Source organism: Pseudophryne corroboree, chromosome 4, assembly GCF_028390025.1.
Source record: "Pseudophryne corroboree isolate aPseCor3 chromosome 4, aPseCor3.hap2, whole genome shotgun sequence".
Taxonomy (NCBI): domain Eukaryota; kingdom Metazoa; phylum Chordata; class Amphibia; order Anura; family Myobatrachidae; genus Pseudophryne; species Pseudophryne corroboree.
Genome location: NC_086447.1, coordinates 100,107,770 through 100,133,536, shown reverse-complemented (window position 1 = coordinate 100,133,536; position 25,767 = coordinate 100,107,770). Strand labels below are relative to the sequence as shown.

Genomic DNA, 25,767 nt, shown 5'->3' with positions numbered 1-25,767 from the left:
AAATTATAGGCAATTAGCAAGACACCCCCAATAAAGGAGTTGTTCTGCAGGTGGTGACCACAGACCACTTCTCAGCTCCTATGCTTTCTGGCTGATGTTTTGGTCACTTTTGAAAGCTGGTGGTGCTTTCACTCTAGTGGTAGCATGAGACAGAGTCTACAACCCACACAAGTGGCTCAGGTAGTACAGCTATACCACTATAGGTCGACAGTCACTAGGTCGATATGGATGGAAGGTCGACAGGGTTTCTATGTCGACATGTGCTAGGTCGGCAGGTCTAAAGGTCGACATGAGTTTTTCAAAAAAAATTTTTTGGGGGGGGGATTTTTTAATACTTAACGATCCACGTGGACTACGATTGGAATGGTAAAGTGTGCCGAGCGAAGCGGTAGCGGAGCGAAGGCACCATGCCCGAAGCATGGCGAGCCGAAGGCACCATGCCCGAAGCATGGCGAGCGAAACGAGCCATGCAAGGGGACGCGGTGCACTAATTTGGGATCCCGGTCACTCTACGAAGAAAACGACACAAAAAAATATAAAAAAATCCTCATGTCGACCTTTAGACCTGTCGACCTAGCACATGTCGACCTAGAAACCCTGTCGACCTTCCATCCATGTCGACCTAGTGACTGTCGACCTATAGTTGTCGACCTAAACATTGTCGACCTAGACACTGTCGATTTGATGAACCACACCCTTTCTATGCTGGGCAGCGTTGAGCATCTGCTCAGCTCCCCCTCACTCCGGCAGGGCGCACTGCGTGGCGTGACGTGAAGTCACACATCACGCTGTGCAGACAGCTACCTGCCCGCCCTCACCGTCGCCCTGCACTGACCGCCGGACCTCACAACAAATGGCCTACCCTCCCTCCCATGGGTGTGGTTCATCAAATCGACAGTGTCTAGGTCGACAATGTTTAGGTCGACAACTATAGGTCTAGAAAATACAAAAGTGGAGGCCAATCCCGAAATCCCCGGGATTGGCCACCCTAGTTGCTACCAAACAACTCTCTCTGTATTTAGCCATTAGGCTAGACCAGTGGTTCTCAAACTCGGTCCTCAGGACCCCACACAGTGCATGTTTTGCAGGTCACCCAGCAGGTGCACAGGTGTATTAATTACTCACTGACACATTTTAAAAGGTCCACAGGTGGAGCTAATTATTTATTTTGCGATTCTGTGAGGAGACCTGCAAAACATGCATGCTTGCCCTGTTTTATTATATAAATCCTTATTTCTGTTATGTATTTGGAAAATGACTACACTGTACAAGGAATGATCTAATGCGTGTTTTGTCCTACAGCATGTTCTCTGCACTTCAGGCAGGCCGATCTCAGTGCCGATTTTCAGGGTTGTTATATGGTTTTGACATTTTACCAGTGACCTTTCTTTGTTTTAAGGATATATTTAAAGAACTTAATGAAAGCCAATAATTCTGCAAAAGAAAGTATCAGCGCAATAGCAATTTTGTACCCATTAAAAGAATTTCAGAAAGGCCAGGAATCTCACTGACAAAAGCACTGTTAGCAAATACTTCCTCATCGAGAACATACAGTAGAACATGAAACTAAAATAAAAAATAAAAAAATTGTAAAAAAAATATTTTTTCCCCCCACCATAGATTCAGAAAGGTCACCTGTCAGAAGGACAAATCTAATGTATTTTATTTTCAGCTCAAAGTGCTACAAAATATTGTAACAAAAGGAATGAAGCTAAAAGCAATACTTACCTAGTCATTTTATTTCTCCTTGGTTTACGTGTTTGAACTTCCTGTGACATGTTTTTTACACAGTTCAAGAGGTGTTCTCAGTCAATGTGTAGTTTTGTGTAAAATGATTGAGAGCTACAACTTAATACATAACTGGATCGACATGGAATTGGACAAAAATAGTAAATGTTAGCGTGAGTTGTACTTTCATTAGCGCACAATGGGGGTAATTCCAAGTTGATCGCAGCAGGAATTCTGTTAGCAATTGGGCAAAACCATGTGCACTGCAGGGGGGACAGATATAACATGTGCAGAGAGAAATAGATTTGGGTGTGGTGAGATCAATCTGCAATCTAATTTGCAGTGTAAAAATAAAGCAGACAGTATTTACCCTGCACAGAAACAAAATAACCCACCCAAATCTAACTCTCTCTGCAAATGTTACATCTGCCCCCCCCCCCTGCAGTGCACATGGTTTTGCCCAACTGCTAAAAAATTTCCTGCTGCGATCAACTTGGAATTACCCCCAATGGGGGTAATTCAGAGCTGATCACAGCAGCATATTTGTTAGCAGTTGGGCAAAACCATGTGCACTGCAGGTGGGCCAGATATATCATGATTTGCAGAGAAATATAGATTTGGGTGGGTTATTTTGTTTCTGTGCAGGGTAAATACTGGCTGCTTTATTTTTACACTGCAAATTAGATTTCAGTTTAAACACACCCCACCCAAATCTAACTCTCTTTGCACGTTATATATGCCCCACCTGCACTGCACATGGGGGGGTCATTCCGACCTGTTCGCATGCAGCGGTTCTTCGCTGCGGTGCGAACGAGTCGGAACTGCACAGCGCGGCGTGCACAGTGAAAAAAGAAGACACAGCGCCGATCGCAAGAAGATTGACAGCGGAGGGGCGTTCCGGGACGGATACTCACCGTTTGATGTCGTTTTCGAGGAGTGGTCATCCGAACGCAGGCGTGTCCAGGCAAATGGAGGGCGGATGTCTGACGTCAAAGCCGGGAGGAACGTCGCTGGATCCGTCGCACAGGGTAAGTAGATCTAGCCTTACTCTTCAACCCTTTTTTAGCTAAGCAGGGCTGCACAAGCGAACGCAGCCCTGCTAAGCTAAAATACACTCCCCCATAGGCGGAGATTAGTTGATCGCACCAGCAGCAAAAAGTTGCTGGCGGCGATCAACTCGGAATCACCCCCATGGTTTTGGCAAACTGCTAACAAATTTGCTGCTATGATCAACTCTGAATTAGGCCCTTTGGGCATAAAAAGGTGTATGTATGAAGCTGAGAAAAACATATATGATCTACTATCTAATATATTTCCCAGACACGGCGCAGAACCAGGGCTGCCATCAGAAATTGTGGGGCCCAGGACTGACAAAATAGGCAGTTTCCCCCTCCCCTCCCCTCTGGCAAAAATAATACTAATAAAAAAATAAAATAAAACACAATAAATATATATATATATATATATATATATAAATAAACAAATATGTATTTTTAAAATAAAATTCCTAAGCACAAAGGGAGTAACACCATATTATGCCCCTTGCACCATATTAAGTCTCACAGTAATGCCCCTGACACCATATTATGCTCCCACAGTTATGCTTCTATCACCATATTATGCCCCACACAGCAATGCCCATGAGCACTGGCGTAACTACAGCCCCCGCATCCACTGCGGAGGCTTGGAGGTGCCAGGCTTGGGGCGCGCGCAATGATACCCATGTGAATTAGCCATCCGGATGTAAATCATACTTGCCTACTCTACCGCATGCCCTCAGAAGTTCCATTACTCTCCCAGAAACCACCGTCCCCACCCTAATGTGACAGCGGATGTTAACCAGAGGATGCAGATGCCACAGTGCCCGACAGCGCTGGATGAGTGAGACATTTCCCTTGTACACCAACCAGCATGTGACACGGATTATTGCACATGAATGCACATAACCCATGCTGCTGGTTGGTGTAAAAGGGCCGAGTTGGAATAATCCGGGTCAAGTGACCCGGTATTCCAACTCGGGTAGCTTGCAGGGTTGAACACGGGTGCTTGCAGGGTTGAACACGGGTTCAACCCGGCAAGCTGTGCTGTGTAAACGGAAGCTGGGTTGATGCAACACGGCTCCCATTCACAATGTATGGAAGGGCAGTGCTGGGAGATCATGTGGTCTCTCAGCGATGCCCCCACCGCATCACCGGCAACGTCACCAACTCGGCAATATGCCTGGGTTGGTGACTGTAGAAGGAAAGGGGGCTGACGTGGGTCGCAGCCAGGTAGCACCCGTGTCAGGCTCCCAGGCTGCGACCCGCTTTTTAGGTGTAAAAGGGGTAGAGCAAGAAGCCTAACCTAGAAGTCCCGCCCCAGGTCTAACGCCACCTTCATCCACCTACCACCCGCGACCGCATCTGTACTGCAGGGAGATGAGACTGCCAGCCGGAGCCTTATGCCACCACAATCATTTCACTAGGAGGACGGAGGAAGAGGTCAAAAACAGTATGTCTCTCAAACCCCGGGAGCACCGCAGGTGTACCACAGCAGCACGGAGCCCAGCCCATTACGGGGTAGTCAGCATGAGCAGGGACGTGAGTAACTGACGGGCGCAGCACTGAGCATACCAACTGCACTGCTGGGCATCTCTCCACTGTGTCTACATAGTGTGTAGCTGTGTGGGTAGAAGTTCTCTATGTAGAGCAGTGTGTGTGTATGTATGTAGAAGGTCCCCTACAGTCACTCCCTGATACTGGGTATATATTTGTCATCCCCACCCCCATCTGCCACTGGGTACTCATATGCCCCCACTTTGCCCTGTACTCACCTCCACCCCACCCACTTCCTGCCTCTGGGTGCTCAGATTCCCCCACTGCCTCTGAGTTGCTACTGTACCCCTTTCTCCCTCCCTGTCAGCTACTGGATGTTCACCTGTCCCCACCTTCCCCTGTACTCACCTGCTAACATCCCCTGTGGGTACTTACTTCCCCCCTGCTACTAGGTTCTCACCTATCCCCACCTTCCCATATACTCACCTGCTAACACCCCTTTTAGGTCAGGCATTAAACCCCTGGCAACGAGCATGCCATCCAGGGCATGAAACCCCTGGCAACAAGCATTAAACCCCTAGCAATGAGCATGGTACCCACAGCATGAAACCCCTGGCAATGAGCATGAAACCACTGGCAACGAACATGAAACCCAGAGCATGAAACCTCTGGCAAGGAGCAGGTATTTTAAAAGTAATTAGAAGTCTTACAGTGGAACTGGCATTACAGTGTGTGGCATAATGCATAAGAGGCATTACGGTGTCTGATGTATGACGGACATTGCGGTGTGCAATATAATGTGTCAGAGGCATTATGGTGTGTCGCATAATGTGTAAGAGGCACTGCGGTGTGTGGTATAATGTGTCACACGCATTATGGTGTGTCGCATAATGTGTAAGAGGCACTGCGGTGTGTGGTATAATGTGTCACGGGCATTACGGTGTGTGGCATAATGTGTAAGGGGCATTACGGTGTGTGGCATAACGTGTAAGAGGCATTACGGTGTGTGGCATAACTTATCACAGGCATTATGGTGTGTAGCATAATATGTAATGGGCATTACGATGTGTGGTATAATGTGTCAAGGGCATTACGGTGTGTGTAAAATGACAAATAATGTAACGGTGGTATAATGTGTCAAGGGCATTACGGTGTGAGAAAAATGACAAATAATGTAACGGGCATTAATCAGTATTTTTTATTCCCACGGTGGCCAATGTTTGGGCATGCAGGTTGCAAAACTGGGGTATAAGGTAGTCTTTTCCTGCAATGTCACTCCCCTTACAGTGAGGCCACCCCCTCTTTTTGGAGCGCATATTCTTTCCTTTTCAAATGGAAATTGGGGGGGGGGGGCAGAAACTTTTTTGACTTGGGGGTGCAAGGGATCATTGTCAGGGGATTCGCCGTCCAGGCTGGGGCAGCTGTTCGTGCATGCCTACTTTTACTATAACTATTGAAAATGTCCCTCCCAGAATGGCCGCAAACTCAGAGGAGACAGTTATTAAAGACACTGGAGCCTCCTCTAGTATCTTTAATAACTGTGTCCTCTGATGTGATGGGCATTTTGAGAGTGACATTTAATAGAGCGCTGCGCGCAGATGATGGCGGTCGGACGGGGATGGATAGCGTCGGGCGGCAGCATGAGTGGCAAGGACTCTCCCCACTTTGGCAGAGCGGCCTGGCCCAGGACAGCTGTGCCCCCAGTACCCCCTGGATGGCAGCCCTGAACAATAAGAATGATATATATGGCACACATTGTATAGTGTGTACCCAAATCCGTCATTCTCAGCCATCCAATGGGACGATTCCACGGCCGACCCAGTGGTTTTACATGCAGCCTGTCGTACAGTGGATTGTATAGCGTGTACGGCGGTGTGATACATCACTACATCGTATTGCCACTGCACTCGGTCATACCATCGGAAAGGTGTGTAGCCAGCTTAAGTCTATATGCATTTATACTGCCCAACCCTTTCAGAAAAAAATGCTCCACTCTGTCAGCTCTAGGGCTCATTCCTCAACCCCCAATTTCAATTGGTGAACAAAGGATTCAAAATAAAGTGTAATAAAACCACACATAATCCCACTATGTTTATTTTTTATTTTTATGGATGTTTCTTATTTATATTATGAGTTCACTGTATGAACAAAGCATTATACTGTATGCACGATAGAGTTGTGAGTGTTAGCACCTTATTATTCTCCAGACATAATAATGTAAGGTTACACATCAAACGGGGGAGTACTGTATGTTTATAAAGATCTGGATATGAAATTGGAAATCATTTAATTGTTAAGGTCCGAACACATTAGATGATGTCGCTCTATGAGCGACGTCGTCTAATGTTTTCCCTCTCGGGCCTGCCGGTCGGCGGCTGACTGTACACACTGAGCGATATGACCGCTCATGTCGTTCAGTGACATCACGCCTCCGCCAGCCGTGCATGCAGGTCATGGACGACAGTCCAGATCCTGCATGCATGCCCTACCGACAGGGGCGATCGTTGCCGACCCACGGGGCCGCGCATCGGTCATCGCTGGCGGCATACACACTTGCCGATAAAATGAGCGACGTTGCTCAGGGAGGGGGAAAATGAGCGACGTCGCTCATTTTATTGCCAGGTGTGTATGGGCCTTTAGAAATGTTCACAGAGATCAAATATATAATTTATTTTCAAAAATAAATAAATAATAAATATCTTTGTAGTATCATCCACCACTGAGAATATGTGTATAGATCCAAATACATACTGTAGTAGTGATTAAATGACTCCACTCTTTATCAGCCATACTGTATGTTGTTGTAAATGTATCATTTTAATCATATAGTCCTATATTATCATTATAATCCTATAATGTATAATTATAATCCTAAAGAAGCTGATTGGTTGGTAGTTTATCTCTCTCCACTTTGTCACACACCTAGGCTTAATACATCTACCCCTGAGTTCATAACCACTTCCTTGACACTCCCATAAGAATGTGCATTTCCATGGGGGAGATTCAAATGTTTGAAAAGTCAGTTGGGAGTCTGTTTTTTCCTATCTAATAGACAGGAAATAACAGACACCCAACCGACTTTTCAAACATTTGAATCTCCCCACATACAGATGTAGCCGCCTTTATCTGGACCGATTCTCCGCCTAGACGGATGTTTAGTTACGCTAAGGCCATAGCTTAGCTTGCTGAGTTTAATCACAGGCAGGCGCGTTGAGGCGATTCTAGATACTCAGCATGCATTACACATCTCCACCACTGGGTGGCTAATGCTCCACTAAACCAGTACTTTCGATCGTATAGCGGCGGATTGATCTACAGCTCTGGCAAATGGTCAGTGACGACTGTAATGTTAATAGATGGTGACCAATGGTCAGACGGTGAGAGTTCTCAATATATATAAATAGTTTATACAGACTCAAACGAACATGTTAAAACACTTGTGTATGCAGACGCAAGATTGTGTATGGAGACGCAACTAATTGTGTAAAAGGAAGTATGTACAATGCATAAACACCGTGCTTTTGAAATACATGTACAATATGAGTGTAAGAGTTCACGTGACATTCACTTTATTATAATTTTTTTTCTTTGTTATACATTCAATGGAAGGGTGCACACGGGTTTCACATAAATCTTGTCTTGTAACCTGATCGGAACTCCCTACCTGTCTACTGCATGAACTGTGCAGGCTCCCAAGGGGGAAGTGGGATGTGGGTAGGGCGAGGCAGTGGAAAATACCGTGTTCAAACAACGGGCCAATGCTGAAGGAGCGTCAGAATCCCCTAGCTCAAATACACAGGGTCGATAGGTATAAGCGAGGTCTATGCACATAACGATACACCAGACCCCATAGCATCACAAAGTGACAAAATGTCCAAGGCACATGAACATCCACCTTGTGTCAGCACTCAGCTATGGAGAGAGTGACGGCATAGGTTTTGCAGGCTTCGGGGCAGTGCTGAAGGAGCGTCGGAATCTTCTAGCTAAAATACACAGAGGCGATAGGGTTAAGCGAGGTCTATGCACATAATGTTACAAGGCGGGGGCACATAGACCCCCGCCTTGTAACATTATGTATCTGTGTACAGTATGTTCTACTAGTGTACTAATTAGCACGAACAGCTTGTAACGTACAGTGGCAAGTGTAATTTTTCTAAGTATAATGGAGAGAGATAAAAACTCCTCCCTATGTTCCTGGATGTCAAATTACCATGCTTAGCATTTCTGTACAGTATTTCCTATCTAGCCAGAAACCCTGCATCCTGTGCAAGCTAGGCGGACAACTGGAGGGGACCCGATACACGGTTGCTTCCCGTTTCCCTTTCCATTGTCACATAAACAAGTGGTTGTTCTGCACCGAAAGCCAAGAGTCTCCTCTTTTGTATGGTACCAGTCCTGAGTCTCTGGTACACCCAGAACCAGAGATATCAGTACGCAAAGTGGACCCATTTTCCCCTTAGACTATAATGGGCCCGTTAATTCAGACCCACCATGGGTTCCGACGCTTGCCATGAGCCTTGTGGGGGTCACATAAACTTGGGGTTGGTACCCTCCGGTAGCTAATTGTCTCCCCTTCCATACCAACCTAGCGATGAAGGCTCCCACCTCCCACACTGAGAGTCCCAGGTTTGAGTCCCAAAGTGCTAACCTTTTTTTTTTATATATGTTCCCGTGACATTCATTTTATTATTTTTTTTTTTCTTTGTTATACTGTACATTCAATGGAAGGGTGCACACAGGTTTCACATAAATCAGAGTGGGCGGGGGATTTTCCTACACACAGTAGTATACTGTTGCACATGTCTTGAAACCTGATCAGAACTCCCTCCCTGTCTACTGCATGTACTTTGCAGGCTACCAGGGGGGAAGGGGAAAGTGGGATGGGGGTAGGGCAAGGCAGTGGAAAATACCGTGTTCAAAGAAAAGACATAATCAAAACCATGGGGAACTTTGCGTTGTATCGTTATGTGCATACACCTCGCTTATCCCTGTCACCCCTGTTTATTTTAGCTAGGAGATTCTGACGCTCCTTCAGCATTACCCCGTAGCCTGCAAAACCTATGCCGTTGCTCGCTCCATAGCTGAGTGCTGCCACAAGGAAGGGTTTCACGTGCCTCGGACATTTTGTCACTTTGCGATGCGATGGGGTCCGATGTATCGTTATTATCATAGACCTCGCTTATCCCTATCGCCCCTGTGTATTTTAGCTAGGGGATGCTGACGCTCCTTCAGCATTGCCCCATAGCCTGCAAGCTAGGAGTCACAGGCAGTAGCCATTTCAATTGAGTCTGCCCTGCTATAGAATTGTATGTGTACCGTATGGTCCATAGAACCTTGACAGTAGAAACTCTCCTGCAGATTTGCCCTGCTTTATGTAAAACTTGTGTTTTGTCAGTTTGCTATGCGATCGAGCCCGGTATACCGTAATGTGCATAGACCTCGCTTATCTCTATTGCCCCAGTATATTTTGGCTAAGGGATTGTGACGCTCCTTCAGCATTGCCCCGTAGCCTGCAAAACTTATGCCATCTCTCACTCCATATCCAAGCGCTGCCTGCCACGTGGTGGGGGTACAGGGGCAGCGGCCATTTTGCCAGTGTGCTATGCGATTGAGTCTGGTGTACCGTAATGTGCATAGACCTCGCTTATTCCTATCACCCCTGTGTATTTTAGCTAGGGGATTGTGACGCTCCTTCAGCATTGCCCCATAGCCTGCAAAATCTGGACTGTTACTTGCTCCGTAGCCTAGGGCCTCCGTGGGGCAAGGAGTCATAGGTGGTAGCCATTTCTATTGAGCATGCCCTGCTATAGAATTGTATGTGTACTGTACGGTGCATAGAACCTTAACAGTAGAACCGCTCCTGCAGCTTTGCCCTGGTTTATGTGAATAAAAATAATAATAAAGTGTCTGGAAAAAACTAACATGCATTCGTACTTTAGGAATCGAATTCGGGACTCTGAGTATAGGAAGTGGAACACTTCACCACTTTGCCGCAGACAGATTAATAAATCCATTGGTTTTGATTATGCTGTAATGGCTACGGGATTAGGACGCTAACATACTGTACAAAATTCCTAATCTCAAGAGGCAATAGTGAACTTCTAACACGTCCATTTGCGACAGTGTACACTACTGGTATTTTGTTGTTTTGTCTGCGGGACTTGGACGCTCACATATTCATAAAGTACTGTAGATGGATCATATACTGTATGCTGTACTATTTGCGTCTGTACCGTATATATTGTATTAAATAATGCAGCGTAATGAGTATTTACTGTATTAAATAATGCAGCGTAATGAGTATTTACTGTATGCAGCTTAATGAGACGCCTTTAGTAAAGTAGTCCTTATTATATATTTCAGTATTGTATTTTACGGGAGACCACACGCATGCACAGTGGTGATTGTAAAAAGCGCCATCTGGTGGATGATCGCAGGTATTACACGTAAAGGTGACGCCAAACGCTCTGTCTGCCTCCGTGCGATTAGGTACGCCTCTCTGTGACTAGTTGCGCCTCCCTACGCCCCGATACGCTGCGTATGCTCGATCGGGAAAAATGCCTCAGCCAGTCAAGATAAAGGTGGCTACATCTGTATGTCTAAATAGCCATGTGTCTCAATCTATACCTCGCCTCTGTGTGTACACTATGGGGGTAATTCCGAGTTGATCGCAGCAGTATTTTTGTTAGCAATTGGGCAAAACCATGTGCACTGCAGGGGAGGCAGATATAACATGTGCAGAGAGAGTTAGATTTGGGTGGGGTGTGTTCAATCTGCAATCTAATTTGCAGTGTAAAAATAAAGCAGCCAGTATTTACCCTGCACAGAAATAAAATAACCCACCCAAATCTAACTCTCTCTGCACATGTTATATCTGCCTCCCCTGCACTGCACATGGTTTTGCCCAATTGCTATCAAAAATCCTGCTGCGATCAACTTGGAATTACCCCCTATGTGCAACTCTTTCGCAACTTAGACGCATTGACCATTTGCGCCAATATCGGCATTGTGTCTGACTCATAATCTGCCACTAAATCTTTAGATTTTGTTTTTTTCTGAATACCCATTATATAAGCATAGTTGTCAATTGGTTTTATAAATCCAGTTCCTAGTTCTGTCCCTGGAATTTCTTTTGCCTCTATTATACATTATTGATCAACTGAACTATATAAATCCCATTTTTGTTCTCTGGGCTTCATAAATAATTATTTGTTAAAGCTAAGTAGATCACACAAATACATAATTTTGACCTGACTTCGTAAACACATGACAATGACGCATAGAGTGACCCTTTATTTGCTTAGGTTACAGGGCGTGTGGCCTGCCTGGACTTACCTGTACTGCAGCAAAATATCCCTGGAAGTTATTTTAAAACATTTTGACTGCTATGTAGGCTTTCTGTGACTTTGGGTTACATGTTGGGTAAAAACGTTATGGCCCACCCCAGCTTCCATCACAATCAGAGATCCTGGGCTGCCCTGGAGATTGTACCTGCTCTGCCGACTCCGCCTCAGTGACAGGAGCCAGACGCTACACAATATTGTCACCGGGCAGCATCTGGCTTCCTGACGTTGAGGTGGAGCTGCCATTTTGGTATCACCCCTCAGAGGGTGACACCCGGGTGTGGTCCAAACCCCACTACTGACGCCTAGGGGCAGGATACCACAGTATAACCAAATACTAACATATACTGATGTTTTAATACACATTTTTTGGTGTATTTCTTTGCGATTAACACCCTAAGGGACTAATATTACTCTTGAAAGGGGAGGTGGGGGGGCAACTGTGTAGTATGACTAGAAACTTTGCAAGTGAACAACAATTATTTACTTTAGATAGATTGATAACCAGGGGTGTCATTCTGTATTGCTGGGCCTCAAAATTTTGCTAGGTATGTTTTTCTATCCCCATTGAACATGCACCAGCCTCCATGCTTATTCAGAAGATTGTATGGTCAATCGGCCACTATCAACAAGTCCACCGTGGCACTTTTGGCACTATACCCATAGCATTGCCTACAAGGTGGATGCACCACCACTGTTGATTCCTCTCAATGGTTTCAGATTTTTTGGGACCATCAACATTCTGGAACCCCAAAATGAGTGTGGTCAATAGGGATGTAAGTATGACTTCTCCAGGTTATGTCTGTGTTTGGGTGGGAACAACTGGGGGAAGGGTTTGAATGTGGCTTAGTTTTCCCGATTTCCTTTTTAAAATGTTGGAAGGTTTGATGGGAACATTTATTAGGCTGACTGGTTCTTTAAGTAGGTTTAATCTAATCAGTTGTTTTTTGTGTCTGCACAAATAGAAGCCTACCAGAAGTATATCCAGAGTTAAAGAAAAAAAAAAATTGGATAAAAAGACCTTTCCAAGTAAGAGAATTATTTCTGTACGAGTGTTATTTTAAGGTCTAAGAAAAGATACATAGAGGTAATAATAAAACTGCGGAAAAAAAAAACTAATTTGAAGTAGACCATAAAACCTGCTTTTATTTTACTTGCAAACTGAAGCCATGTGTATACGGAACAATAAATGTCACTTCATTCAGAACATAAAATTAACCTTAAGAAGAAGAAAAGTCTTCAACAACATTGCAGCAATATTTCATAGTTCACCGGTTATTGTCACTTGCCAAAAGTAAGGTCAAATAAGCAGCAATTCTTATTTGTTGCCTACAGTATCTATGACTAAATGTTTATTGTCAACTGTAACCTTTATCAAAAATCGTGCTGGGAATGTTATTTTCAGGTAGGGTTTTTTCTTTTTCCCCTGAAAACACGACTTGTGAAAAAATGTAAAAGAAACAAAAAACAGCCTTGGGGTGTAAAATGTAACTTTCATTTTAAAGTACCATGAAATTGTAAGGACAGGAGTGTGTACATGGGAAAAGATAATTGGGAGCAAGTTGCAAAAACAGTGTTTGGGATAGTTCTAAATTAAATCAAATGAATTTGCTTTATTTAAGTTTGGAATCACAAATGCATTACTTAAATTATCTTTAATAATCATCAGTTGGTAAAGAGTGTAATACAGGCATTGGAACAAGAAGTGGAAACTCCTCACTAAACATTTAGGGGCCTACTCATCATCGGCGGCCGGACGGTGAGTTACTCTGGTGGATAACTAAATACCGGAGCTGTTCCGAAAACCAATGCTACTTGCCCCTCAGGAGCTGACTGACTGCACATGTGATACCTGAGGTCCCCAGCAAGGAAATGCCATTATTGGAGCCCACAAAAGTGTACAGCTAGAGACCAGTAAATGTGTTCCACCACCAGAGAGGAGTGTCCAGCCATTACGCTTCATACAGCATATTAAGCTCAGCAGAATAAATGAGCATTACAAACCTGGATTAAGACTTTAGGGGGCCTGGAGCACATAAGATATGGTCTAAACTTAAGAGCATATTGCTCTAATTCTACCTTGTTCTGACTAATTCTATCATAAAATGACTACAATACAAATACAGGGGGCATCTCAGTGACCACAGTACAATACACAGAGCATCACAGTGACTGCCATACAGTACACAGACATCACAGTGACCATGATGCTTACGGGTCGCTGCATGCTGCTGCGTACACATCACTAGCCGGCTCCCTTTAGAATGAATGGGCAGCAGGAGTGTGCCACAAAGTAGGAGGACACATCTATACAGTACACAAAGCATCAGAGTAACTGCCATACAATGCACAGAACACTCCAGTGACTGCCATCCAATGAACACAGCAATTAATGGCCACTATACATTTCACAGGTAAATTGAATACAACTGAATTCAAAGATAGACATAAGCTTTATTCCTAAACTGGACCTGCAACAATGTGATTATGCAACAATTAATAATAACATAGACATATGTCACAATAATTGCATATACTGCTGAACATACAGGAAGTGAGGTCACATCCTGTTTCTAGTGTCACTATACAAGAAGTGAGGTCACATCCTGTTTCAAGTGTCAACATACAGGAAATGAAGTCACATCCTGTTTCAAGGATCAACATACAGAAAGTAAAGTTACATTCTTTTTCTTTTTGGGATAAAGAGATTTCATTATGCATACTGTATTATCCCTCTATACGGTCAAGGCGCAAGATCTTGCTTCCTACTTCAAGGACAAGATTGAGAAGATCCGAGATGAAATGGTATGCTTTTTCTCAGCCAGTGACCTGCTCAATTCTCAACCTGAACCTTCTGGCACTCTCTTTTCATTTGATCCCACAAATAAGGATGAAGTGTCAATACTCTTCTCATCCTGCTACTCTACTTCCTCTCCTCTTAAGCCTAAACCCTCACAAGTAAGTAAATCTCTGTCTGCTGTGCTCATCCCAACCTTAACTAACATCTGTACTCTCTCTCTACTGGTATCTTTCCTTCATTATTCAAGCATGAAGGGATTACTCCCATTCTGAAAAAACAAAATTCTGACCCTAACGCTCACTCAAACTACCATCCCATCTCTCAGCTACTATGCCTCTCCAAGCTACTTGAGAGACTGGCCTAATCTCGCCTTACACACTCTCTTAATTCACACAATTTATTCGACCCACGTCAGTCAGGCTTTTGTTCCACAGTAGTGAAGGATCTAGTCACTGTGAAGTCCAAAGGCCATTACTCACTTCTTCTAGACCTCTCTGCTGTTTTTGACACTGTTGACCATTCTCTTCTCATACAAACACTACAATCCCTAGGTCATCAAGACACAGCTCTCCTATCTATTCGCTCCTTCAATGTTCGCTTCTCTGAATCCACCTCCTCTTCACTACCTTTTTCAGTTGGCATTCCACAAGCAGATTGGGAACAAAAAGCGGCCCTGGAAAAAATTTGTACCAGTGGCCCCACATGGGCAGCACCGGAGGTGTAAGGTATAGCCATGGGCCATGGCAGCAGCACCCTCCCCCCAAGACTTTCCAGATAGTGGGGATGTCCAGCATCAAGGGGAAGTTAAAAGGAAATAAAATTAAATGTTATGAGCACATTATATGATACAACTTTAGCATACTATATAATTCTTTAGAAATATATATTTTCTTGCTTATTACACCAACCATATCCCAATCACTATTCACTCAATCTTATATGTCAGCCAAGCAGGCAGACAGAGCATACACTAGATCATCTGCAATCACAGGCTAAGTGGCAAAGTCATTTTCATATATGCAAATTGTTTGGCATCTTATTCATTATGTCTATAAATAGGACCACATGTCCTCAAACAAAACAGGCCCCACGGGTGCGTCGGCCCACCGGGAATCTTCCCTGTAGACCCTATGTCCAATCCGTCTCTGACCACAAGGCTTGGTCTTAGGTCCTCTGCTTTTCTCAATCTATACCTCATCTCTTGGTAAACTAATCAGCTCTTTGGATTTCAGTATCATCTGTGTGCAGATGATACGCAAATCTATCTATCCTCCCCAGATTTGTCACCATCTGTATTGGTCCGCGTCACTGAATGCCTTTCTGCTGTTTCATCTTGGATGTCATCTCGCAACCTCAAACTTAATATTTCCAAAACAAAGTTAATTATATTTCCACTGGCTAATAGTAGTTATTAACCTAATATCTCTATCACTGTTGAGAACTCAACAATCAATCCTACCCCACAAGCTCGCTGCCTAGGTGTCATACTTGACTTAGAACTGTCCTTTGCTCCCCATATTCAATCTGTCTCAAAATCATGTTACATGTATCTAAAAAAAATATCCAAAATATAACCATACCTTACACAAGACACTGCAAAAACTCTAATCCATGTTCTTATTATCTTCCGCATTGATTATTGCAATAGTCTTCTTACTGGTCTTACTAAAAAGAGACACTCATCACTACAATACATTCTGAATGCAATTGCTGGGCTCATCTTCCTCACTAGACATTCATCAGATCCACTCTGTCAGTCCCTCCATTGCTTACCTGTATTCTACCGTATTCAATATAAAATACTTTTACTCATGCACAAGACCATTAACTAAATGACACCAATGTACTACGACACCAATGTACTGTACATCTCTTCGCTTATCTCAAAACATCTCCCAACTGGACCTCTCTGTTCTTAACAAGATCTATGTCTCTCATCTACACTCCGTACTGGCTCCGATACACGATTGCAGGACTTTCTTCTGGCTACACCCACTCTGTGGATTGCCCTCCCACTCACAATAAGACTCTCCCCTAGTCTCCAAACCTTCAAGCGTTCCCTGAAAACACACCTCTTCAGGCCAACTTTCACATTCCAAAACCGCTCACTCAACCTTCAGAAGATATCCTATCCAATTATATCCCCACTGTACAGTCCACAGATATCCTCCACATATTTTTTCTTTCTTCACTTTCACTTCTTTCTGACCCTAGTTCATTATTGCTGTGATGTGATATCAGTAGAGATGTGCGGCTGGCACTTTGTGTTTTGTGTTTTGGTTCTAATTCCATTTTCGTGTTTTGGCGTTGGCTTGGTTTTGCCAAAACCACCCTTTCGTGTTTTGGTTTTGGTTTTGGATCTGGATGATTTTTTAAAACAAAACAAAACATAAAAACAGCTAAAATCACAGAATTTGAGGGTAATTTTGCTCCTACGGTGTTATTAACCTTAATAACATTCATTTCCACTCATTTACAGTATATTCTGAACACCTCACACCTCACAATATTGTTTTTAGGCCAAAAGGTTGCACCGAGGTTGCTGGATGACTAAGCTAAGCGACACAAGTGGACAACACAAACACCTGGCCCATCTAGGCGTGGCACTGCAGTGTCAGGCAGGATGGCACTTCAAAAAATAGTCCCCAAACAGCACATGATAAATTAAAGAAAAAAGAGGTGCAAGATGGAATTGTCCTTGGGCCCTCCCACCCACCCTTATGTTGTATAAACAGGACATGCACACTTTAACAAACCCATCATTTCAGCGACAGAGTCTGCCACACGACTGTGGCTGAAATGACTGGTTGGTTTGGGCCCCCACCCAAAAAGAAGCACTCAATCTCTCCTTGCACAAACTGGCTCTACAGAGGCAAGATGTCCACCTCCTCCTCATCCTCTGATCCTCACCCCTTTCACTGTGTACACCCCCCCTCCTCACAGAGGGCAGATATAAAAAAAGGCCCCAAACAGCACATCATGCAAAGAAGAAAAAGAATTGCAATGAGGTAGTTGTATGACTAAGCCGAGCGACACAAACAATTGGCCCATCTAGGCGTGGCACTGCAGTGGCAGACAGGAGGGCAGATATCAAAAAAAGGCCCCTAACAGCACATGATACAAAGAAGAAAAAAAGGTGCACCGAGGTTGCTGTAGGCCTAAACTAAGCGACACAACCACCTGGCCCATCTAGTAGTGTCACGCAGTGGCTGAATGTCGAGAGTGGGCCGCAATTGTTCGGTCCACTGACAGCATCTCCAGCATGCGCCAGTCACTTTAAAAAAAATCTGCAATTGGTGGACTTATATGGCAGTACCCCAGGACTAATACAGCAGTACCCCTGGACTCATACGGCAGTGTCACACAGGATGGCACTTTTCAAAAACTAGGCCCCAAAGAGCACCTCATGCAAAGATGTCGAAGAGGTGCAATGAGGTAGCTGTATGACTAAGCCAAACGAAACAAACAATTCCAACTGGAATTATACGTTCAAATCACTGGAATTAAATGGCAAGATCACTGTAATTAATAATTATAAATCACTGAAATTAATTAGCAAAATCACTGTAATTATACGTCCAAATCACTGGAATTAAATGGCAAAATCTCGCTAAAGCCTGCCTAGTGAAGTGGACTCTAGATGGGATTTGTTACCGCGGACACAATACCTCCATCAATTGTCTAAATCCCACTGCACTAATGGCGGATACCGGACGAACGTCTAACACCAACATAAGTGTCAAGGCCTCAGTTATCAGGGCTTCCATTATCATGCGAAGCTGAACCACTAGTCATGAACATAGGCCAGGGCCTTAGCCGTTCCTTGCCACTCCGTGTCATAAATGGCATATTGGCAAGTTTACGTTCTCAGACAATTTCAATTTCTTTTTTTGGCTCTTTTTACTGAACTTTGGCTTTTTGGATTTTACATGCCCTTGACTATCACATTGGGCATCAGCCTTGGCAGATGACGTTGATGGCATTTCATCGTCTATGTCATGGCTAGTGGCAGCAGCTTCAGCACTAGGAGGAAGTGGTTCTTCTTGATCTTTCCCTATTTTCTCCTCAAAATTTTTGTTCTCCATTATTTTTTGGGAGTTATTGTATATGAGACAATGTGCGTCACAGGAATGACTGGAATTACTAATGACACAGGGCACTACCACTGCTCTGATGCAGCCCAACAGGTTGTTAATTTAGAGATGTGCACCGGACATTTTTCGGGTTTTGTGTTTTGGTTTTGGATTCGGTTCCGCGGCCGTGTTGTGGATCCGGACGCGTTTTGGCAAAACCTTCCTTAAAATTTTTTGTCGGATTCGGGTGTGTTTTGGATTTGGGTGTTTTTTTTTCAAAAATCCCTCAAAAACAGCTTAAATCATAGAATTTGGGGGTCATTTTGATCCCATAGTATTATTAACCTCAATAACCATAATTTACACTCATTTCCAGTCTATTCTGAACACCTCACACCTCACAATATTATTTTTATTCCTAAAATTTGCACCGAGGTCGCTGGATGACTAAGCTAAGCGACCCAAGTGGCCGGCACAAACACCTGGCCCATCTAGGAGTGGCACTGCAGTGTCAGACAGGATGGCACTTAAAAAAATTGGTCCCAAACATCACATGATGCAAAGAAAAATAAAAAAAGAGGTGCAAGATGGAATTGTCCTTGGGCCCTCCCACCCACCCTTATGTTGTATAAACAGGACATGCACACTTTAACAAACCCATCATTTCAGTGACAGGGTCTGCCACACGACTGTGGCTGAAATGACTGGTTGGTTTGGGCCCCCACCAAAAAAGAAGCACTCAATCTCTCCTTGCACAAACTGGCTCTACAGAGGCAAGATGTCCACCTCCTCCTCATCGTCCGATTCCTCACCCCTTTCACTGTGTACATCCCCCTCCTCACAGAGTATTAATTCGTCCCCACTGGAATCCACCCTCACAGGTCCCTGTGTACTTTCTGGAGGCAATTGCTGGTAAATGTCTCCACGGAGGAATTGATTATAATTCATTTTGATGAACATCATCTTCTCCACATTTTCTGAAAGTAACCTCCTACGCCGATCGCTGACAAGGTTACCGGCTGCATTAAACACTCTTTCGGAGTACACACTGGAGCGGGGGAAACTTAGGTAAAATAAAGCCAGTTTGTGCAAGGGCCTCCAAATTGCCTCTTTTTCCTGCCAGTATACATACGGACTTTTTGACATGCCTACTTGGATGCTGTCACTCATATAATCCTCCACCATTCTTTCAATGGTGACAGAATCATATGCAGTGACAGTAGACGACATGTCAGTAATCGTTGGCAGGTCCTTCAGTCCGGACCAGATGTCAGCTATCACTCCTGACTGTCCTGCATCACCGCCAGCGGGTGGTTATGGAAATTTTTTCCTTTTCCTGGCAGCTCCAGTGGCGGGAGAAAATGAAGGAGGAGCTGTTGGCGGGTCACGTTCCGCTTGACTTGACAGTTTTCTCACCAGCAGGTCTTTGAACATCTGCAGACTTGTGTCTGCCGAAAAGAGATACAACGTAGGCTTTAAACCTAGGATTGAGCACGGTGGCCAAAATGTAGTGCTCTGATTTCAACAGATTGACCACCCGTGAATCCTGGTTAAGCGAATGAAGAGCTCCATCCACAAGTCCCGCATGCCTAGCGGAATCGCTCCATTTTAGCTCCTCTTTCAATCTCTCCAGCTGCTTCTGCAAAAGCCTGATGAGGGAAATTACCTGACTTAGGCTGGCAGTGTCTGAACTGACTTCACGTGTGGCAAGTTAAAAGGGTTGCAGAACCTTGCACAACGTTGAAGTCATTCTCCACTGCGCTTGAGTTAGGTGCATTCCCCCTCCTTTGCCTATATCATAGGCAGATGTATAGGCTTGAATGGCCTTTTGCTGCTCCTCCATCCTCTGAAGCATATAGAGGGTTGAATTCCACCTCGTTACCACCTCTTGCTTCAGCTGATGGCAGGGCATGTTCAGGAGTGTTTGCTGGTGCTCCAGTCTTCAGCACACTGTGGCTGAATGCCGAAAGTGGCCGGCAATTCTTCGGGCCACCGACAGCATCTCTTGCATGCCCCTGTCGTTTTTTACAAAATTCTGCACCACCAAATTCATTGTATGTGCAAAACATGGGACTTGCTGGAATTTGCCCACATGTATTGCACGCACAATATTGGTGGCGTTGTCCGATGTCACAAATCCCCAGGAGAGTCCAATTGGGGTAAACCTATCTGCAATGATGTTCCTCATTTTCCGTAAGAGGTCGTCAGCTGTGTGCCTCTTATGGAAAGCGGTGATACAAAGTGTAGCCTGCCTAGGAACGAGTTAGCATTTGCGAGATGCTGCTATTGGTGCCGCTGCTGCTGTTGTTGCTGCGGGAGGCAATACATCTACCCATTGGGCTGTCATAGTCATATAGTCCTTAGTCTGCCCTGCTCCACTTGTCCACATGTCCGTGGTTAAGTGGACATTGGGTACAACTGCATTTTTTAGGACACTGGTGAGTCTTTTTCTGATGTCTGTGTACATTCTCGGTATCGCCTGCCTAGAGAAGTAGAACCTAGATGGTATTTGGTACCAGGGACACACTACCTCAAGCAATTCTCTAAGTCCCTGTGAACTAACGGCAGATACCGGATGCACGTCTAACACCAACATAGTTGTCAAGGCCTGAGTTATCCGCTTTGCAACAGGATGACTGCTGTGATATTTCATCTTCCTCACAAAGGACTGTTGGACAGTCAATTGCTTACTGGAAGTAGTACAAGTGGTCTACCGACTTCCCCTCTGGGATGATGATCGACTCCTAGCAGCAACAACAGCAGCGCCAGCAGCAGTATGTGTTCCACTCAAGGACCATTGGAGGAATCCCAGTTAGGAGAGGACTCGTCAGACTTGCCAGTGACATGGCCTGCAGGACTATTGGCGTTCCCGTCTAAGGAGGAAATTGACACTGAGGGAGTTGGTGGTGTGGTTTGCAGGAGCTTGGGTACAAGAGCAAGAAGGGATTTAGTTGTCACTGTCAGTGGACTGCTTCCACTGTCACCCAAAGTTTTTGAACCGAGTCAATGACTTCTGATGAATGCGCTCCAGGTGACATATAAGGGAGGATGTTCCTAGGTGGTTAACGTCCTTACCCCTACTTATTACAGCTTGACAAAGGCAACACACGGCTTGACATAATGAAATAATTCCACACCGAAGAGGTGATTTTTTTTGTATTTTGACCAGGCATGTCAATGGCCATATTCATCCCACGGACAACAGGTGTCTCCCTGGGTTCCTGACTTAAACAAACCACCTCTCCATCAGAATCCTCCTTGTCAATTTCCTCCTCAGCGCCAGCAACACCCATATCCTCATCCTGGTGTACTTCAACAGTAACATCTTCAATTTGAATATCAGGAACTGTACTGTGGGTGCTCCTTCCAGCACTTGCAGGGGGCGTGCAAATGGTGGAAGGAGCCACCTCTTCCCGTCCAGTTTTGAGAAGGTCAGGCATCGCAACCGACACAATTGGACTCTCCTTGGGGATTTCTGATTTAGAAGAATGCACAGTTCTTTGCTGTGCTTTTGCCTGCCAGCTTAACTCTTTTCATTTTTCTAGCGGGAGGATGAGTGCTTCCATCCTCATGTAAAGCTGACCCACTAGTCATGAGGAACATAGGAGAGGGCTTTAGCCGTTCCTTGCCACTCCGTGTCGTAAATGGCATATTGGCAAGTTTACGCTTCTCCTCAGATGCTTTTAATTTAGATTTTTGGGTCATTTTACTGAACTTTTGTTTTTTGGATTTTACATCTCTCTACTATGACATTGGTCATCGGCCTTGGCAGACGACGTTGATGGCATTTCATCATCTCTGCCATGACTAGTGGCAGCAGCTTCAGCACTAGGTGGAAGTGGATCTTGATCTTTCCCTATTTTACCCTCCACATTTTTGTTCTCCATTTTTTAATGTGTGGAATTATATGCCAGTAATATATCTGGAATTAGACGGCAGTAATGTATGGAATTAGATACCACTAGATAGATACCAGATACCACTGTGACTGGAATGATGATGACCTATGCACTGTGACAGGACACTACCACAGCACCCTACAGCAGCAAGATGCAGCACAAGACACTGGACTTTTAGTCACCACAATGCAGCACTGACACTGAGCACAGATATTAAGCACTGTTCAGGATACTAGAAGTGACACAGAGCTGCAAGATACAGCAATGGACTACTGTACTGTACTACTATATACTGGTGGTCACCGCAATGCAGCACTGTACTACTATATACTGGTCACCACAATGCAGCACAGATATTGAGCACTGATCAGGTGAATAGAAGTGACACAGAGCAGCAAGATACAGCAATGGCCTACTGTACTGTACTACTGTATACTGGTGGTCACCACAATGCAGCACTGTATTACTATATACTAGTCACCACAATGCAGCACAGATATTGAGCACTGATCAGGATACTAGTACTGAGTCTGACACGGAGCTGCAAGATACAGCAATGGCCTACTGTACTGTACTACTATATATACTGGTGGTCACCACAATGCAGCACACTGAGCACAGATATTGAGCTTTTCAGGCAGAGAACGTAGCTACGTCCTCTCCGCTCAATCGACAATGCACGAGTAAAAATGGCGACGATGCGCGGCTCTTTATATGGAATCCGAATCTCACGAGAATCCCACAGCGGGATGATGTTTTCCCGCGTTCAGGTTTTGCGTGTTAGACGGGAAGAACCGAGGCTGCCTCGGACCCGTATAAACCACATGAAGTGCGGGGGGGTTCGGATCTCGACGAATCGAACCCCCTAATCTCTAGTTGTTATAATTGTTATACTGCAGCAGTGGATAGATATAGTAGCAGCGTATATCGTCCCCGGAATTACTGATGACACAGGAAACTACCACTGCTCTGATGCAGCCCAGCAGGTTGATATAATTGTTATACTGCAGCAGTGGATTTATATAGCAGCAGCATATATTGTCACTGGAATTACTGATATATATACTGGAATTACTGATATATGGCAGCAGAGAACACCAACACTGTGAATGGCTGGACTGATACAGCACAATACACTGATTACACTGGACTGGTCTGCACAACACAGCACCCCTTTACAGCTACACTGGATATATGGACTGGACTGAGCAGCACAACACTTGTCACCCCACTTTCCCGCCCCAATAAACAGACACTGAGCACACTGAATACACGTCCTCTCACTCTCCGAGACTGGAGTGAAAACAGCCGCGACGCGCGGCTCCTTATATGGTATCGAAATCTCGTGAGAATCCGACAGCGAGATGATGACGTTTTGCAGAGTTTGAGTTACCGAGTCAAGAGGTAAAATCCGAGCTTGTCTCGGATCCGGACTCGGAAGGCAAAGTTTTGGGGGGGGTTTGGTTCTCTGAGAACCGAACCCGCTCATCTCTAGATATCAGGCAGCCCACCTAGAACCTTTGCAATCTGGTGGACAGCTATGCAATAGATAACATCTATTCTTGTGTATCAATGCCTATTTCCCTATAGATTGGAAGCTTTCGAGCAGGGCCTTCCTACCTCTATGTCTGTCTGTTTTTACCCAGTTTTGTTTTTTCATTGTGTCCAATTATAAAGTGCAAAGGAATTTTCTGCACTATATAAGACACTGTTAATAAATAATCAATAAATAATAAATATATATTACACCCCTTGTATATCACTGACAGTTTTTGATTGTTTGGGCACCATTGTTAGTCCCTATACTATAATGTGCCTCCCTTCTGCTCCCTTATGATATGATCATTGGCACAGAAAGGGGGAAAGTGGGTACTAAGTACATGGGCCCCGACTTGCTGGATGGACCCTATTGTGGCCCGGGTCCACCAACCCCCCCTCCCCCACATGAGTATACTTACCTTGATCCCTCCTCCTCTGCAGCCCCATCTTCCAAGTGATAACTTCCAGAAGATGGTACCACACAGTGAAAGCAAATACTCTGACACTGTGCCAGAGACTTTGCTCTCTAGTGCTCACATGCCATCTTCCTTAATATCACTGGGAAGATGGCGCCAGCCGAGGAGAAGGGACCCACTTTCTGGATCAAGCGAGGTAAGATGCCTCCCCCTCCGTACACCCCCTTCCCCCATCTGAATGGTACCCCCCACAGTTATTAATTAATGGGTTTTCTTAAGGGCATGTGGATACACCCCCTCTGTATGGCCCAGCATATGAATTTTTATAGCACCCTACATTATTTCTCTTTGCTGTCTGTAAGTGATCAGGCCTGTATATGGCCAAGAGATGTTCAGGATGCTTTTATATAGTGTGCAAGACACTATATATCCATGTTTTACTGCTGTGGTTCATTCACACTTCCAGTTTGCATTCCACGCTGGAACACACTACATTTTCCATGGTCCTCTACACTTATCCTCTCCTGACACTGCTGTGTGTCATACAGTAGATCGATGAAACCATACTTGCCTACTCTCCTGGAATGGCCGGGAGGCTCCAGAAAATCCGGGAGCGCCACCCGGAAAAGTTTGCACGTCTCCCGACAGCCAATCTCCCGCACCCCCAGGAGAAAGACTCGTACTTCCCTCGCAGCGGGGGCTGCCGATGACATGATTCAAGTCATCGTGACCCTGCCCCACTATGCCGTAATCTCGGCATAATGTAGATCAATTAGCTGCTGTAAATTATCTCTGCTAATTGCATATTGCCCTTAAACTTAATAAGTGGTATTGATCTGGAACCTCTCACTGGGCCTTTTTCAGAAGTGGATGGAGGTACGCCCATTGGTACAGAGTACCGTTTCTCGGTACTTTGCACATGCGTGGGACCCGTTCTATGCATACCCAAACATGTCCTACAACATAGGATGCAGAGCAGCTGTAGACTGTCGGTGATTGACAGTCTGCTGCCACCTGGGGGGCAGGGAGGGGGCGGTGAGGGCCTCTGTGAAAAGAGGTGTGGGTTTTTTTTGTGAAAAGATGTGTGATTTCCTGACCTCTGCAAACGGCAGCTTGGGAGCACCATGGGTGCCGCAAGCTGCCTGATGTTAGGGGAGATATCCGTTGCTGTGTCCTAGGACACAACAGGAGTTGTCTGCTTGTAATAGATGCCTCCTGCTCATTACAATACTGCACCTCCTGCTGCATCACCATTCTGCACCTCCTGCTGCATTACCATACTGCACTTTCTGCTGCATCACCATACTGCACTTCCTGCTGCATCACCATACTGTACCACCTGCTGCATCACCAAGTAAGCAGCATTGATATCATCTCTAACCACATCTGAATGACCCCTACTGTCTTATACCTGTGCTGTTCCTAGCATTTCAGT

The 25,767-nt window shown here is 44.9% G+C and overlaps 1 long non-coding RNA gene across 1 annotated transcript in view; it reads left to right on the top strand.

Annotated features, from left to right (window-relative positions):
- LOC134911138 (uncharacterized) overlaps positions 1-25,767 on the top strand; it is a 35,356-nt gene that overhangs the window by 8,142 nt on the left and 1,447 nt on the right. The window contains exon 2 of the long non-coding RNA XR_010176344.1: positions 12,571-12,634. This is a non-coding gene — a long non-coding RNA (uncharacterized LOC134911138). The remainder of the gene's footprint in view (positions 1-12,570; positions 12,635-25,767) is intronic.